Raw genomic sequence first — 18,640 nt, forward strand, 5'->3', positions numbered from 1 at the left:
AATAACATTAGTAATTTTATTAATGATATTAAAAAAATATAATAAAAATAATGAATTAGTGTCAGTAAGGAATTATCCTAATGAATAATAAAATATTATCGAAAGAAAACAATATAGAAAGAATATAATTATCTTTATTTTATTATTTATTGTAAAAACGTAGACGCCTTTATGTGACGATAAAAAAAAGAAAAAGATATGTACAATTTTTTTTTTAACATAATACCGAAGAGAATAAGTTTCCAAATATACTAAAATAAAGAATGAAATTATTTATTATAAATAATATCAAACCATTACATGAATTGTAAGATCACATAAATGTATTAATAAAAATTTATACAACAAAATCATAAAAATAATCCAAACTCAATTATTTTTTATATTCCAATTGAACTTCATATAATTTATGTGATATATATATATATATATATATATATATATATAATTCAACGTTAAACAAGAAGGCAAAAAATATACCAATAACATCATATTAAAAACTACTAATATTTATTTCTTTCACAACAATGAAAAATATATATGCATAAAAATGAGAATAAAAAAAAAATCTTAAATTTTGTTTAAATATTTTTTTGTAAGTATAGTCTGATTTAGACAAAAAGGTAACATACAATAAAGATATTAAAAGAAGAATGTTTATCTAGTATTTTTATATTGGTCGTCTAATTCTTAGTTAACCAGACAAGTTTCACTACAAGTCACCCCAATTAAATATTTTTTTTCACAAGTTACTCCTAGTTTAATCAAGTAAGTAATAATTAATGTTAGAAATAAACTGAAGTGGATGAGACTTAAAGTCAAATTTCTTGAATGATCAAAGAAGTTTTAATCATTACAACAAATAAGTTTTATTGTCATCTTATGATTATTACTATACTTATTAGTATGATTATCAATATTAATATTATTCATAATATAATCATTATTAATATCATTAATATTATTATTAATATCATTAATATTATTAATTATGAATATTATTATCTTAATATTATTAATTTTACAACTTTAATAGTATGCATACCTATCAACTTTAGTGTGTAGATAATATCCACCAATTTCAATTTGTAGGTAATGCTCACTAACTCTAATTTGTAGGTAATACCAAAAATTTCAGTGTGTAGATATTATCTACCAACTAGGTGATGACTTTTTACGGCAAGTGCACCGCGTTTGTCAAAAGTAATAATTGTCCCTAATGACGGATATCGATCCCACAAGGAACAGTGAGCTAAATATAAAAACAGAACAATTAAAAGAGTTTTGAATTAATTGTGTTGGCACTGATGAATAAGAAAACAAACAAAGAATTAGTTGTTTCAATTGGAAAAATAAGGATTAGTTTCATCTCTCTCACTCTCAAGTATTTTGATTAGCATGTCAATATTAAGTTCTTTGATTGAAATTGATGCCCGTATAAAAATCATTTATATCGATTCCTCGCATATAAAATCCTTAAGAATGTCCCCTAACTATCGATCCCTCGCATAATTATAAGAACAACTTAGAACGAAGCTCAGACGTTTAATAGCAATTAACATTTCAAGTCTATTCCTAGCACTCAAATATGTTAAGTATTGTTGTTTAGGTCCGAACCCTAAAAATACCTCCCGGTCAGATTTAATATTCTCAATTTGTCACGGAAAATTAAAAGTAAAACAACAATACCAATAATCAATCAAGAACTGAATATTAATATATAAAATATCACCTCAATACATAAGAGTTTGAGCAGATTACTCCCAATCCCAAAGGGTAGAATTAGCCACGCATACTTCTATCACCTTCCATTCTCCTAATTGGGTTACAATTCACTCTATGGTGTTTTCCTCTCAATCTGGCACCCTAAGGTTGAGCCTCTAGCCCTCTATTTATCCTAGTTTTCTAGGGTTAGGCTAACGGACTAAATGATAAAACATAAAAAAGGCCCAATCTTCATTTGTATCTTTTTCCATTCTGGGACCTTCTATCTTTATCTTTTTAGTTCAAATCATTCATCTTTAATCCAAATCTCCAATCTTCCTTAGAAATCTGCAATTAACACCAAATTTGGGAATAAAATACTCTTGTTCAAATAAAGATCATAAAAAATGTAAAAAGGTATAAATTCATAAATTAGGGATTATTTTTTATGTAAATTAGCAATAAATCCTCATAAGTGTCTATATTTTAATATGAAATATTACTGAAATTAGACACTTATCACTAGGGTCCGTAGGCAATATGCATCAACTTGAGTCTGTAGGTAATACGCACCATTTTGAGTCCATAAGTAATTTTGCACATTTTGAGTTCTATTGGTCCAGCCTACTATGAGGATCCCGTATCCAACAACCCAATCTAAAGGAAAAAAAAAAGGCCTTTTTCTAGGTTGGAGCTATGAAGCTGACCCTCATATTATGAAAAGGCCTTTCATTCACGGGCTTACTTAGTGCTTGTGCGGTTCGTTTTGAGCTTGACCTAAACAACAGCTAACGAGCCCCTGAAAAAACCCCCTTGGTAGGTAAAGTCAAGTGTGTTAGCTTTTTGAAGTGAAGGCGCACATCCTCTTGCTGGGAGAGGGGCTAATGCCACCCCCTAATGAATAAAGAAACAAGAAAAGGGTCTTGCTTACTTGTTAGAGTCAAGGGAAAGGGTTTTTGAAGCTGGTGCGCATTAGCGCACTTCCGTGTTCCCTTTACTAGTAGGGGGTCCCGTGGTTCCTATACCGACGTGTTTCCCAGTCCTTTTCTTTTAGTGCTTCGACCCGAAGCGATAACTTCTAGCTAGTTCAGTGGACAAGATTGTTGCGCTCCAACTCATTCAAGAATGGGACGACAATGGTCTGTCGACAAGTTTTGATCTTGGACGTAGTACATTAGAATCCTGAAGCACCACCATGAACGCTACCGCGCGTTCACCTGTTGTGCGATAAGGCACCACCCTGTTGTGCCAGCAGCCAACTTCGACGTGTCAGCTTAGTTATCCTCATAAAGCCACTGACTTACTTGATGTCTAGCTTGCCAACTGGTAGACGATTTCTTTTCCCCCAGATCAATGAATACAAGAGAAGTCAGTGGATTCTTCCGAAGAACCAGAAGTGAAACGCTATGCCGGGGCAGGGGGACGAGGAAAGGAACGACTCCGAAGAAAGAAATGGAGGTTCCTAATTCTTCTCCACGCCCAACGAGATGTGCCAACCTCGGGATGCTTTACTCCTAACCCCACAAGATTCTGAGACAGAGCTTAACCAAAGTCTCGGTTAAGAACGACGAGATGATCTACGTTTAACACGGCGCACGATTCTATGGATAGTTTCATTCGACATCGTGATGGAGGACATAACTTACGATCATCGGCTTTGATCATGCCACTGTGGATTTTATTAGGACATTGCCAAATTATCTACATACTTTGTCGCATTTCTTCAATACGGATACACTAACGATCATAACGATCTCTTCTGGTACCTACTGGTACGTCAGGATCCGATTGGTCATGAACATCGTAAAGTGCTGCTCTTCGCAAATCCTAGCATACCTTTGGTTGGAATGGGTAGGCCCACCACTTCACTTTCACTTAGGCTTGGGCCAAATTTGTGGGAGAACCCTGTCGGGCTCCACCCCCCCCCCCCCCCCTCCCCTAAAAAAAACACAAACTGTACGGGCGTGGGACGTTTGCGGAGTTCGTGCCTTCCGTACCACCACAGGACTGGTCGTTCTTGGGCAGATCCTGCTCCTCAACACAAGGGATATGGGGAAGGTTGTTAGGCCTAGCATATCAAAAGAAAAGGGTTGTAAAAAGAGAACCTGACTACTTATTTCATTTGACGTTCCGCCCAATTTGACTGACTTTTTGATAACAAGAAGGCGGCGAACTTATTTGCTTTGATCAAGGAAAAACTCCAGTTAGCCACCAACTCGATGCAGGTCACGTGACCTACAGCTCAACCTTCGTTTGCTTTTTGAGACTTCCTCTACCCACATCTTTTTATGCCCGCAACACTTCCATATGGAAAAAAGATAAACTTACCATGTTCCATCAATAGCACCTAACCTATGCCGATTTTGGCAGACTGTGCTCCACCCCGATGAACTCGTGCTTTTTTTACGTGCCTAGAGGCCAGAGGCGAATCCATTCACAATCTGTAGGACCAACACCATTTGAAGGTGGGTGGCCCGCCCCGCCTAGAATAGTCATGTTTGACTGGGCTTACACACATTCGCTCACTTATGTTCTCCCCCCTCAGCTCACCCTAGCCCCCCCCCAGGCCATTTGCTCTTCTAGCGTAAGCTCCATGGCTTCACACCAGTCTTCGCTGCCATAATATGCATGCTTAAGTAGGGTCAGGGAGAACCATTGTTGCCTGATGGGGACTCCCCCCATATTGCTATCAATGTCTTCTTGTCACACGACCTCTTAACATTACACCATTGAATCCCCAATCCTTTGTTTGTTATGCAGTGACAGTACCAATACATATATGTGTGTATGTTTCGGTTATGTATTTGTATTTTTATTAGAAAATCAATATATATGATTATCTAAGTAATTTGAAAATTGATATTATTAAATTTATATTAGCTATGTTTATTTTGATTAATATATTGAGTAATGATTTTTTTTAAAATAATGCGTTATGTTTTTAGAGAATTTCAATTTTAAAGGTGCATTTGATTTAAGGGATAAAATTATATTTTAAGCCAGTTGAAAGATTATGATATAAATTATTCAATTTGATGACTAATGGTGTTTGTTTTGAAAACTTTTTGCTTACATGTGAGAATGAGTTGAAAATAAATATCATATCACTTATAATCAATGTGTAAGGATCTAAAAAATAACCTTAGAGTAAAAGTGGTATAAATATAAATGACACTTGAATATTTTATTATTAAAATGAAAATAACATATAAATAGAAAATTCAGTTATTCAGATTTTATTTTAAAAGAACTACCATTTCTCTAGAAGTTTCCCTTTTCATTTTATCTCTCTTCTCTCTAAGATTCTGACCCCTCGCTTATCAATTTGACAATCAAAGTCCACCATTATACTTCTGGGAGCGAAGACTACAAGACTGTCCGATGAGAATCTCTTATAAAGTAAGTTCATTTTTGCTTTTCTCCTTGAGTCCATTTTGAACTTGTTAGGTTTATCTCAGTCTATTCTTTTCATGTGACTGTTTTAGTTTCAGGGTTAATCTTTGTTAGCTCAGAGTCCTAGTGTTATAGTTAGATTTTTTATCAATACTCTATGGTGCAGATTAAATTACCTTTAAGCTTTTGGTAGATTTGGAGCTCTTAGTGAACATCTGCTCAAGTTCAGGTGAGGGAAGCTAGTCTTATTCTTTTCAATAAAACCATAGGTTAGAAGATATGGATGTGGGGGTGACGTGGTCATCAATTTCAACTTTTGCTTGCAGGACTGTCTATTTTAAGATTAAATTAATATATGAATTGAAATGGTTGATTTTGAATTTATATATTGATTTAAGGCAAATACGTTATTGAAAGTATTTGTGATTGACAATTGAAAGTGTTTGGATGGTAATACAGGTGAATTGAATTGAATTTGTATAGTTTGTTGAATTACTTAAAATGTGATGTTTGATGAGAATTGGTTGTTTGATTTTAAATGATGATTGACTTAGAAAGCTTACATGAGTAAGAACTGTTAATTTAATGTGTAGATTATTAAAATTATGAGTTGAATGACATTTGTTTTAGCAATATAACAATAGCAATATTAACATATTTATGTAGATGTTTATGCATATCTCGCTCAAGCGAGTATAGAGTAAAAAATAAGGTGCTCTCGGGTCCCTTCTCAATCAAGCAAGAAGGAATCTCGCTCGGGTGGGTCTATGATGAAATTTTGGGTGCTCTCAATTGAATCTCGCTCAAGCGAGAGAATTTTAACTTGGACGAGATCCATTCTTGCTCAAGCTAGACTCTTTGTAAAAAAAAAAACTTAAAATTTTTATTTTGGCTTTTGAAAGCATAGTTTATTAATTCTTATTGTTTTTCGGTGAACATTCTAAATTTTATTTAAAAATATGATTAAAGGAACTTAGTTATGTGTTTAAATGAATTTTGAGAGATATATTTGGATTATTTTGAAAATTTAAATTATGATGTGATTGAATGGTGTATTGATATGCTACATGAGATATGATATGATGTGAAAGTGTGATCAAAAGATAGTATTTTTAGGAAATGAAATACCATGTTAAGATTGTTATTATGGTGTATTGATTTATCAGGTCCCAATCTAATGAGACGATCATGACTCTACTGATATAATGGAATCACATAGATGAAGTTATTCAGTTGGTAAGAGTCGAAGGAGATTCATATGACTTTGTCTACGGTTTGAAATATAATCTAGTCTTTCGAGTCATATGAATTTACATTGTCATACGAGATGATCAGATATTGAGATGTTTATGCGCATGACTGTGTGGATTCACAACGAGTAGTATAACAGGTGCAAGTTTTAGGATTCTAATTTCAATACACGAGTATTCTGGAAGTAGAGTCAAGTGCCTGTATGTTATGAATCAGTAGAAGTCTGACATGTGAAAGATGAATTATAATTTTAATAAACACTTGATGATTTGAGAAATTATATGAGACTTGATGAATTATGTTTATTAATTTGAAATTGAAATTATATAAAAAAAAATTATATAGCTAGCTTACCTTGTTCTCTATTTGTGGTTGCTTTCTTTAATTTATGATGATCGTGTAATTACACGGAAATATACAAGGTTGCACATAATAGAGATCATCAGTGGACAACCAGAGGATGAGATGTTTTTAATTTGAATGTTTTGTTTTGTTTTAAAGCTTTTGTGTATATATTAAAATTCATATGATGAGAGAAATTTTTTTGAAATACAGTTATGAGATAGTTGTATTTATTTATATTTGAATTAGATATTGCTTGTTTTTTATTTTATTAAATTTAAATAAAATTAAGATATCAGACAACGTACCTAGATACAATTGTAATCATTAAACATCAAAAAATTTAAGAATCTAAGTTATAATAATTCTATATTGATTGTATATTGGAATGTAAGAAAAAGACCACGTCACTTGTAATTAATGTATGTAGATCAAATTATAATATATGTACATTAGATGATTTGAGAATCTAATGTATGTAATTAATGTATGTAGAAAACGAAATTATTTAAGAATTTGTATTTTCACGTAGTGTTTGCACTTACAACTTTATTAGAACAAAAACGTTTCCCTCATTATTCATGATTTTCTCTTTTTGTGTGTGTGAAATATTGAAAGCAAGTCTCACGCTAGAATTTTTATCTAGTTTTAGTGTACGTAAAAATGTATCATTTTTTTTACAAATATTAATAGAGAAGTTTATTTAAATAAATTATAAAATCTACAATTAATTTAAGACAAAAATAGTGAATTACATGTTTATATTTGTAAAACTTCAAAAACATATTATATAAAAAAAAATGAGATTACTTTAATAATATTCGCTACTTTTAGCATGTGTTAATTTAATATATAGTTATTTTAATCTAGATAGGAAGGAAGTATACCATTAATCAAATTAATCTTTAAAACACGTGATAATAATTGATTGTAATAAAAACATATATGAATCTTCCCAATTTTGGTATTGATATTTTAAACCTTATCTTTTGGCTAAATTCATACTATTCTTACTAGGAATCTACTCCATTAAGTCATCATGATGAAGTTGACACAAGAGGAAAAGCAAAAACTTAAGATCTATCTAGATTTAGTTTAAAGATGTTGCGTATAGAAAATGTTTATCAAAACTATGAAATTTTTGCTCAATGGCTCGTTTATAACTAAAATTCAATACATATTCCATTAACTAAACTTGTCAATTTCATCACATAAAATCAAACAAATACATTACCTGGATTCACAATACGTGTTTATGAATTATCTAATTTTTGCTAACATGAAGCCATAAGATAATAAAGTACTCATTAACTTCTTTATTCTATTTTAAAGTGTTCCATAAATATGAATGGCTTAAAGTAATCATTCAATACAGGCTTTCTTTACACTTTGTTATGGGCACATTTTAACAATTATTAAAAACTATTTTTTAACAAGTTTTTGTATTTATTAAGTGAGAGATTAAGTTATAATTAAAAAACATGAATTTTTAATATTTATTCTATTTTTTATTTTAATAATATATTCTCACTTTACTCTAAGATAATCTATCACACATATAAAAAATTATTAAATGAAAAATAATTTTAAAAATAATTAATTATTATATTAATTAAATTAAATATTATTTTAAAAATTAAAAAAATTATTAGTATTTAAAATAATTTTTATTATTAATAAAATTTATAAACTAACTTTTAAATTGATATCTAATTAATAAAAAAAATTTAACAAATACGTTGATAACTTGGTAGCTATTAAAATTTAAAAACTAGTTTATATTAATAATAAAAATAATTTATTTTAGTTTCTAAAATAATATTTAATTTAGTTAATATAATGATTAATTAATTTTTATCTTTAAAAATATTTTATTTAATAATTTTTTTATATCAAGTGAGATATTTATATGTAAATTAAACTTAAAAATATAGTGATATATTTTCAGATCAATATTATAACAGAAATAGAAACAAAATAATTAATCTAATTTTTATTTAGAAATGATTATGAATTTATGTAATTTTTTTAATTTTGTTAAAAGAATATCTTAATAGACCCATGAAAAAGAAAAAAAAATAGAGTTATAAATGGAAAAATAGTATAAAAATTACAATTAGTATAAAAGTTACTCCATCATAAGACAATTTTTTTTTTATTTCAAGCTAAATATGCTCTAAGAACTAAATTTGTAAGACATGATAACAATTAATATTTTCAACGATTTAATAGAAACAACCCATAATATTTAGTGAAAACTGAGCATAATAATTTATGTAACTATACAAGTGAGTTATTATAGTTTTAATTATGATAAACGCTAATAAGAAAAATGATATTATAAAAAGACTATGAAGGTATTATTTTAATTTAATTAATCTTATATAAAGATGATATGTGATGAATAAAAGTATTGAAGATAATGAGGAAGTTTGTGTTTTGGGACATTTGAAAAATGTGGTTTGGAAAGTGTCAATTGCTAAGTGGGGTGAGCAGTGACAAGTGAGAGGTAGTTGTGTTGTGTGGCTCAAAGGCTAGAATTTTGGGTGTTTGAGAAGACACAGGATTTCGGCTGAATCAAAATTGCAAGAAAACCGGCATACGTACCGGCCTAGTCTACGACCCTATGTCCTAAACCCTACAACTTTACTGTAACCTATCATCAATAGCGCATGTTTTTAAAACATTACTCACACTGCAGTGGAAACCTGAATGTACACACAACAATTAAAACACTCTTTTTTTCTTCAGTCAAATATTCAGATGATATAAATTAGGGATGTATTTTTTTAAAAAAATTATTAAAAAACTTTTTAATTTATCCTTCCAAAACAAAGAAATATAAATTAACTATTTATTATTTTATAAATAAAATAAAATTTGTTCTAACCTTAAGTTTGTGCATTTGAGATATTGTGAATCTATTTTAAAATTTGAAATTTTATGTTAAAAATTTCAGATCAATTAAAGATTAAAATATTTCATAATATATAAATGAGTGTAAATTTTATCTTATAACTCAATTTTATAAAATTGAATTAAGTTTTATCCTAATTAAAGTTTGTTTAACTTATTTGATTACCTTCTATCAATCTATTATTAGATAATCTGTAAATATATGATAGTTTCACACCTGAATTATATAATATTTTATAAGATATATAAATTTTATTTAATAAATTAATTTTTTAAAATTAAATGAAACTTAAAATTCATTTCTTAATATTTAATTATGTATCAAATAGATATAAACTATCTCTATTATTATATTATTATGTTATATAATAAAAAAAATTTATAAGTTAATTTAGCTTTAAATTTAGAAATGGTTTAGGCCGTACTCACGTTGGTATGACTAATAGTCAAAGTTATCATAATAATACATTTTCTTTCTTAATTATGAAAGATGATTGACCACGACTAGGAATAAAACTGAGTGTTGTATGTAGTCATTAGCTGTGTGAATGCTCACTGAGACTTCTTTATGAAGGTTTACAAAAAATTCTGTGGAAATTTATGAATATTTAGAAAATAAAAAAACATTTAAGCTTTTCGTTTTCATAAAAAATGAAATATCAGCCCAAAACATATATTTAAATACAAATAGGTCTATTTAAAACATATTTAGTTATTTCTCACCTTCTTATATTTATGTTTAAAGAAAAACTTTTTGACATGTAATTAAACTGAAAACTCATTTAAAAATAGAAGACTAAACTATTTAAGACACGTATACTTAAGTAAGTCAAAGTTAATTAAGTTGAAGTAACAAAAACAAGTACGGACGATTTTGACTATCAGAGCTGGATATTTAAAAGTGTATGCACTGCCAGCTGTTCATGAACTGAGGATTTGTACTTTTAAGTTAAAGATTTATGTTTTCTTTAAATTAGAAATTAATTTTGAAATAATTTATAGAAAAAATGTGAAGAAATTGAGATTATTTTGATTGAGATAAATAGAATAAAATGTGTTGAGAAAGTTTACGAGGTATATAATTAAAATTATATTTTTTAATTAATAAAAATGTAAATTTACAAAATTATTTTTATATTTAAAAATTGTTGAAGAATTAATTTGATTGATTTATCTGTAAATTATAATTATTTTTAATTAAAATGTTATTTCTAGTAATTAAAATATTAAATTTTTGAAATATATAAAATTTGATAAAAATATTTTTTTAAAATATTTGATAAAAATTTATTTTTATATTTAATAACATTATTATTTTAATCTTTATTTTTTTATAATTAATATAATTATTATATACATTTATTATTATTATTATTATTTGTAATTATAATTTTATAATAATTATTATATATTTTAAAATAAATTTATTTAACATTTAACATTTTAAATTTTATTTTATCAATTATACTATATTATATTTAATTATGTAATTTTATTTTAAATAAAAATAATAATATTTGAGTTTAAAATAAATAAATAAAATATAAGAAAGTAAATTACAAATAATTAATTATATAAATATATATTTATAAAAAAAAATCCAAATCTCTCCAAAGAAACAAATAAAGTCTGAATCTCAAAATATTATCGCTTTCTGTGCTTTTTTATTTCTTATTCTCTTAATTTTCAGATTTTCTTTATATACCGTAAATCTTTTCATTTTTCACTACTAAAACAAACAGTACATTAAAATCAATGTATTATCCGTATTGGATTTTACCTATAGAGTTTGATGTTATGCATATAAAAGAAGTCTAATATAGTTTAACACGTTAGATTTTTAGTTTTTCGATGTTAGGTTTAAGTCTATATGTTTTTCTAATTAAACGTTTAATAATGATGGAGTACAATTAACTTCCTTATTTCACTCTGATTCATATTGAACTTCCACATTTCATTTGGAAATAATTATCACATTCATATCTCAAAAGAGGGTTTTTAAATTTATCTCTGATTTGAAGATCAAACTTATTGTTCAAAATGTGTTCCAACGCTTCAATTCTAACCGGAAACTCTTTAATTTATTTAGTACAAGGTTGTAAAGAAATAACCATATAAATCTATTTTTTTTTTATATAATTAATGATTAATCTTCACTTTCTCAAGTATGAAGAGGGAGGCGTGTTTTTTTTATGTTTGTTTAAGTGAAAAAGTGAATAATAAATAAATACACTTAACATTGTAAAATATTAATATTTTAATTGTTTTTAACTTTTATTTTAATTTAAAATATTACTATTTGTAGTATCAAAGAAAAGTTTTCCCTTTTTTTCTCTCTCCCCAGCTCTTCAATTTGTTCTCTCTATAAGAAACAATTCTTCCTTTCTCATCTTTAATTCAGTATTTCTTCTTCCTCTCTTCAGTCATATTTTAGCTTTTTTTTTATCTATAATAATATACAATAGATATTCTTTTATATGGGATTCACAAACTATTTTATTGTAAAATATATAAAATTAAAATTAATATGAATATTGAAAGTTTCATCCTTAAAATAAAATAACATGATAGAGTATTAGAATAAAGTTTTGGACGGTGTATATATGTTACATTTTTATTAGTTTTTTCATATTTTGAAATTAATTTCTACAAATGGTGTTTTTTGTTTTAGTTTGGGAGAAAGTAACAAATAGAGACTGAGAGAAAATGTATAATATATCTTTAAAGGTATTAAATTTATTTTTGAATTTACTTTTATCATAAAATTTGTTTAATATAAAAATTCTTTTAAAAATTTCAATTTAATTTTTATGTATTTCATTGTTTCACTTCACTTATAAGATACTTGTTCAATTTTTATTTCAATATAATTTTTTTATAAGATTCACAAATTTCTTAATACTTTATTTGATTGTTAATAAAAGTATATATTTTTTAAGAAAAAATAATTTTTTATATCATATCAATATATTTTAATAATTTTTTTATTAAAAACCGGATTTTAATCTTATTATCGAGTAAATATAATCTAATAAAAAAATTGAACAAAATTAATATTGTGGATAAATAAAAGAGTCGGTAGGTAGCAATATTTTTATAATTGAAAGGATCTTCTTTTTAAGCATGATTGTGAAAGAGAGGGACAATACGATTTGTGTGGCATGGCAGGGATGATATTGTTCCTTAGATGCTGTGTATGATCAATAATGAATAATAAGGTGCACGAAGCACACTATAGTCATTTATAATTTTTTTCAGTGAATACAATAGTTTTACATCGGAGTTAAGACATTTCTCTTCATTCAATTTTTTTTATATTTTTTAAAGATAAAATTGCGATGAAATTTTGAATTTTAAAAAAGTCAGTCAATATTTATTATTAATTTTAATAATATTATCCCAACAGATTCTAATAAGATAATAAGTCTTGAAAGTTAAAATAAAAACTTTATAAATTCTTAATATTTTAAAAAAATTAGGAGTTTAAATAAAATATTGTTTATAACTTTTAAAATAATAATGACAACATATTATAAAAAAATACACTCTATAATATATATATATATATATAATGTATGACTTTGTTGTGCATAGTGAGTGACTGTGGTTCCGGCAAGATGATTGGTGGAGGACGGTGGTGATTTGAGTTATGTAACGTTATTTTTGAGCCTCACATTCCTTGAATTGAATTGCTTTGGTGAAAGGTGCCAATAATTCCTTCACCTTTCATATATAGTAAAGTCCCTCTCACATATTTACATCATAAAAAGCCTTTCATTTTCTTTATGGTTCTTACTATTATTATTTGGTGACATTCATGATGATAGAGCTTACTTGGTTCTGTCATTCTGCAATGATTCAGTCTTGTATATCTTGTAAGGGTCTAACCACTTTTGTTACCGGTTCGACATTTATTCTTATTTTCCTTCATATTATATATTTTTTGTTTTCAGCTTTTTTATCGGGAGTAGTCAATATAATAATAAATACGCACGTTACTTTCTATAACATATTTATTATTTATAAAGTTTGTATTAAACTATATTACCCATAAACCATATTATATAATATGTATTGTTTTAATGTATTTATTTAATGTATTTAGAGTAATTGATCGAACAACCTTTAATACCGAATATTATCGAATCGTAATAAATATATTCATTATTTCAAACAATATTTTGCATTAGTCATAAAAAATTAATCCTTCAAACAAAATTTGAAACTAGTTACCACGTTTCCACAACCAAATCTTTTAGTATGGTGTTTTATTAAAAATTTAAACTAGATTCCCTTACTTGAATTTTAGCAAATACTCGTTAGGAGTTCCAAATCTACCAAAAGCTTAAAGGTAACTTGCACCACAGAGTCTTAACAAAAATCTAACTATACCACTAGGAACTTGAGTTAAGAGAGACTATTCTGAAGATAAAAGCAACACATGTAAGCTTAAACTAAAGGCAAACCTAACTCAAAGGAGAATGAGCCAATAATAAACTTACTTTATCTGAGATTTTGATCAAACAATTTTGCAGAGTTCACTGTCAGGAGTCCAATGACGAATTCAGAATCTTAGATAGAAAGTAGAGGAAAAGAAACAAGAAGATTTTAGAAAGGTGATAATTCTTTTAAAATGAAACCTGAATAACTCAATTTCCATTTATATGCTCTTTTAACTTTAATAATAAATATCTAAGTGTCATTTTAATTATACCATTTCTACTTAAACTATTTTTCTCGGTCCTAACAATTTTATTCAACTTGTTATATTAAAGTATTTCAGAGAGAAGAGAAAAAGATTAATAGTAGAATAGGAGATTAATTTTCAATTAACTTTCACTTTAAAATTTAATGAGATGTTATTTCTATTCATATTTTTTTTCTCTCGAACAGGGTTGAAACCAAGAGAACGATTGAACCACCCGTCACTCGGTTGGCCGTCTACACCTCACTCCTTCCTCTCGAACTCACTCCTGCAACTACCGCTCTTCCATTCCTCCTCTCATTGAACTTCAGCCTCAGATGGTACCTGCAAAAAAAGCTTTGACGCTCAAGTCAAACTTCGACACCCAACACTTAGTATTTAGTATTAGATGATTGTGTACCTCATCCTTTGAGATTTGTGCTTAATTATATAATTATTGTGGGTCATTTGTCGTTAATGGATATAATAAAAGTAGATTAACAAATGTTGGGTCATTAATCAGTTTTATTGTTGGTCATATCGATTGGTCTAAAGTGTGTCGGGTCAGAGTTTCAATCATGTGGACCCTATCGATATAATTTTTTTTCTTTTATCTTACTAAATCTTCCGTTATAAAATAACTTAATCCTAGTTAATTTAATTAAATCAATCACATATATCAATAAATATTCAAATTAATTTTATTATCTTTTAATTAAATTAAATCACGACACTTTTATTAAATTTCTCTTAAAATTACAGTCATTTACTATTTTACTCATCAATAAAAAAATATTAAAAAAATAAATGTAAAGAAATCCGAAAGACAAAAAAGAAAGAGGAAATGATCTGATGAGATAGAAAAGAAGATAAAGAAAAAAAAATCATAAATGTTTTTTTTATAGACTAAATAAAAGTAGAAGAAAAATAACTTTGAATTTAATGTAATTAATTATGTTGTATAAAATAATTATTTTGTTATAAAATATAATTGGTTTTTAATTACATAATTCATTACACTTTCACTTTATCACTCTATTTTTATCTCTGTTTTTATTGTTTTATAAATGATATATAATCGATTATATTTTATTGATTTATAAATAATATATAATTGATTATGAATTTCTAACACAGTAGCTTATGTTTTCATATTTTTTATTTTCAAGTTATGTTTTTTATTATTTTAATACTCATAAATAATAATAATCATATATTAATAATGTAAATAAATAAAAATAATTTATGTTAATATTAAAATTAAATAACTCTAAAAATTAATTTATAATTTTATTTATTTTTCATTCCAACAATATTTCTGTTTATTATGTATTCTTTTACACGTGTGTTATGATTTTTTATATTTTTAATGAGATTGTGTTTTTCTATGTTTGGGTTAAGGTTTTTCTTTTTTTTTTTTTCCTTTTTTACATCGTGTAATAAGGCTTTTTGCTTTAAAGCCTAAAATGTTTTGGATTTTTAATTTCTAAGATTTTAAAATTTAAAATTTATTATTTTTTAAATATTTTGTTTTAAATGTGAATATAACAATTAATTATTTTTTATTTCTAAAATTATTTTTTATTTAATAATATTTTTTTAATGTATGTACTGAACTATTTTATTTATTTATATTATTTAATTTATCTCTGGTTAATCTGTTTTATTTAATTATATTTATATCACTTATATTGTTTCTTGCAGATAAATAATAATTTTTTTAAATATATATATATATATATATATATATATATTATTGAAGTGGTGGAATGGATTAGTTATGTACTGAAGCATTATATTTATTTATATTATTGAATTTATCTGTAGTTAGTTTGTTTTATTTAATTATATTTATATCACTAATATTATATCCTTATTTATTATTATGTCAAGGATGACAAATTTTATTTATCTCGATTAGTTACTAAAAAAATAATTTAAATATTTTTAATTATAAAATAAAATAGATTATATTAATATAATTGTAAAAAGTTGATTTGAATATTGTTTTTGTATGATATTATTTCACATTATACATAGGTTTCTTTTTCAAAATTCATATAAGTTTTATTCTCTTTATCCTTGTACTTTACTACTCCTAGTTTATACTCTAAACATTTTACGTACTAGTTCATGCCATCAAAGATTTCTTCTTTCACAAGTGTTCTTCCACAAAGTTTATGGCCGCTCTTATTCAACGAATAAGCTTATGGGAGAGCATGGACTTATGAGTCATTTTTTATTTCAGTAAGGGGAAAATAAACTTTTCACCTAAATTATGGAGGTGAAGGAGAAATAATAGAGGTGCATGTAGAACCTCCATTTTATCACTTTTCAAGGAATAAGCCTATCAATCTTTACATTTCTTCTCATATAAGCCTCAATTATCTTAAAAGAATCAATAGTAATTAACTTTTAGATTTTCTCCACCATCCATAATTTATTAATCAATATATTTTCACGATAAATAAAATAGTAACACGAAGAAATGAAGAAATTATTGATAAATAAACCTCTCATTTCTCTTTAAACATAAGCAAACATGCATGTGGAGTAGAAAAATATAATGTAAAATTTTAAAATTATATATATTTACCTCATATCTTGCTTTTATCAAGATTTAGTAAAAAATATTTACCTCTAAAAATATAATTATATTAATAATATGATTATATCAGACAAAAAAAAGGTGTTACAGATACGAGAGCCACGTTTTATATGAGACCTTGGAAATTTGACTTAGTTGAATATAAATATAGAATATGTAGAATATAGATTTAATGAAAAAAGTTGACGTAGTTGAAGTAACATGGGTTAAAGATCCGGAGATGAAACACACCCCACCTCATGCTAAAAAGCAAAAAGAAAAATCAAGTTTATGGAAATTTAAAATATTAACAATCACCATAATTAAAATCAATCAATCATGCACTACATGGAATAATAATACTAACACACGAATTGACGTATAAGTTCGTTTATTTAAATTTACATTAAAAATATTGTGATTAATTTTTAAATATAATTTTTGAACGATTTAAAAAAATTATATAACTTTTTAGGAAAACCATACTTAGTTTGATATTTGAAAAAAAAAATACTCAAACCAGTTTTTAAAGAAGAAAAATATCACCAAATAACATTGCAATAATACAAGCGTATACACTTTCGTACTTATTTTTTTATTTATTTTTTATCTACTTTAATTTTAATTTAATACGTAATTATTCTTTAGAGTGGTGAATGTGCACTAATTAATTCATTAAAAATATCTGACCTACATTCATCCCTAAAATACTAACTAAAATACTAAGTAAAACGGCTGAAGGATTAAAATGTCCCATATTTATAATCCTTAGAGAATATTCAATCTCTCTTCTCTCTTTCATAAAATAAATCAGGTTAAGTGATTTTTTTCCGGAATTAAATTAAATATTTACTCTTTTCTAATTAATAAAACTTTTTATAAATTGTAGTTAGTTTATGAAGTGTGACAAAAGAAACTCTAAAAAACAATCTTCAAATTAGATTATCAGACTTATTTAAAATTTATTCTAACGAAAATTTGTTAAACTTACTAGATTACTCACGGTTTGATTACTATCAGATTACTCACAAAGATATTACGTGACAGATGTGTTTGAGATCCCACAAATATCATTAGTGCAAAATTATGATTTTATGATGACTTATTATGACAGTTATAATTCATCAACCATAATAAATTAGATAGTGAGAGAATCGTAAATAACATAGGATATTTATTAATTAGTTAAAGTAAAACTATCATAATTTTTTTTTTATATCTTCCTATGATACCTGTACTCTATCCATCTTAATAATAAATTAGATTATAATATTTATTATATCACTTACAATATTTAACAGATATAATATCTTTTTCACTTTTCAAAGTTTTCTCTCCTTTTCTCACTACACATTTTTTTATCTTTAATAACATTTTGATAGTTATATTTTTTTTAAAATACTACATTACATAAATTTCAATTATTATAGTAACTTTTTCTACATAAATGTTACTATAAATAAAATAAATATAATTATTGTTACATATTTATAAATAAATTTAAACTAACATATATATATAGTATATTTTTCTAAAATGTTACTAAAAGATGATTTTTTTTAATTAAATAAAAAATAATAAAAAAATTGGTTTCTATTTTCTAGAATTATTATTCCACCAAAAAACATAAACATAGATTGAGTTAGAAAAAAATTTAGTCATTATATTTATTAAATTAACACTATTAAGAATACGTACATTTTAGTAATTGTTTTTTAATTTTTTTTCTTATGAAAAATATTTATAAATTTTACTATCAATAA

The sequence above is a fragment of the Phaseolus vulgaris genome, chromosome 9 (genome assembly GCF_051622355.1).
Source record: "Phaseolus vulgaris cultivar YP4 chromosome 9, ASM5162235v1, whole genome shotgun sequence".
Taxonomy (NCBI): domain Eukaryota; kingdom Viridiplantae; phylum Streptophyta; class Magnoliopsida; order Fabales; family Fabaceae; genus Phaseolus; species Phaseolus vulgaris.